Source organism: Camelina sativa, chromosome 8 (assembly GCF_000633955.1).
Source record: "Camelina sativa cultivar DH55 chromosome 8, Cs, whole genome shotgun sequence".
In the NCBI taxonomy this organism is placed as follows: Eukaryota; Viridiplantae; Streptophyta; class Magnoliopsida; order Brassicales; family Brassicaceae; genus Camelina; species Camelina sativa.
In genome coordinates this window covers 7496721-7498172 of record NC_025692.1, presented here as the reverse complement: position 1 = coordinate 7498172, position 1452 = coordinate 7496721, and the positions used below count along the sequence as shown (strand labels likewise).

Below are 1452 nucleotides of genomic sequence, written 5' to 3'. Positions count from 1 at the left end.
AAAAAAAAAAAAAAAAAAAAAAAAAGGTGAAGGAATCTTGTGAAGTGAATGGATTCCTCAGCTCGTGGGTTTTAATATTTCCTTGGAGCAAACTTCAAATGGTAACATGATTCCATTCTCATATTAGGTAAGCAAAGGAGAATCTTGTTCTTTTTCAAGATCAAGACTTGTTTCTCAGATTCCAGAGAAATAGTGTTGTTCTTATATATCGTTTATGATGACGGTGGAACAACACATGAACTTGCTTTGAGTTTCTTTACATGGGATTTGGTAGTTTAATTGGTGAATAATTTATTGCTAATATGTTAGCTTGTTTGTTTTAAGGTCTTGTTATGGTACACTAGTACTACTATACATTATGGGGGAAGAACTATATATATTTGCTAATGTTATGGAGCTAGTGATCTGGTCATCTTGCTTCAGTCATGGGAAAACAGGAACCAGAAGAACCTAAGCCAAAATCTTGTCCAATTTGAGATACTTGGTTTGTGTTGGGATAAAGTCTAATTGCAGTTTTTGGTCTTGGTTCATACAAGATGATGATTATCCTACTACGCGTTCGATATTGGTAACACAATTTGAGGCGATTGGAGGTCAAACTGCTTATTCGATTACCTATAGAACGGATGGAACATATTGTTCAAAGAGGTGGCTAATACAGACAGATACAGTTCCTTTGTTTACAACCCCTACACTTATTTACCAAACTTGCATTCGTATTTTTCCTAATTTTATTTGTATGTTTTCTAATGTTTCATTGTAATCATCTTTGTTGTATTCTGTAGTACACCTTTGACATTACTGTAACAATAAAATTCTTGTACTACATAACACAAAGTACATATACAAAAGCAAATGATTCGGTTCTGGATCGGTAACGAATGGCTAAGCTTAGCACAACCAATTGCCACGTAGGATAAGTCTGACCAATCAGAAACCATCTTTCAAATCTCCCTTTTGTTCAATCTTAACCAGAAACCTCAATTTTACTTATAATCTTTAGAAAAAAGGCAAAGCTGAAGAAACAGTTTGCAGACAACATTGAAGAGGAGTATTACGAGTGTCTTTGTCTCTTTCTCTGTCGCATTGATTTGAAAAGTTGTGTGGCAGAGAGAAACCCATGGCTATGGCGGAGATGGCAATGAAGTCTTCAGTATCTGCAAAACTCACTCTTCCTTCTTCTTCTACGTTTTGTAAGAAGACAGTGAGACAGATCTCTGTTTCACTTCCAACATCAACTTCAATCTCTCTGTTATCTCTCTTTGCATCTCCTCCTCATGAAGCCAAAGCTGCTGTTTCCATTTCCAAGGACCAAATCGTCTCCTCTCTCACTGAAGTATAATTACAATCTCACTTAATTAATTTTACTTCTGTCTTGTAATGACCAAAATCGTATCCTTAATTATTGTCTTAAACAGGTGGAGAAAACAATCAACCAAGTTCAAGAAACTG

The 1452-nt window shown here is 35.5% G+C and overlaps 1 long non-coding RNA gene across 2 annotated transcripts; it reads left to right on the top strand.

Moving 5' to 3' along the window:
* LOC104706608 lies at positions 7–1439 on the top strand. 2 transcript variants are annotated; one of them, XR_754462.2, is made up of 3 exons: positions 113–127; positions 325–1336; positions 1419–1439. It is a non-coding gene; the product is annotated as an uncharacterized LOC104706608 (long non-coding RNA). The 2 variants fall into 2 exon arrangements; XR_002033073.1 differs by having other exon boundaries at positions 7–1336.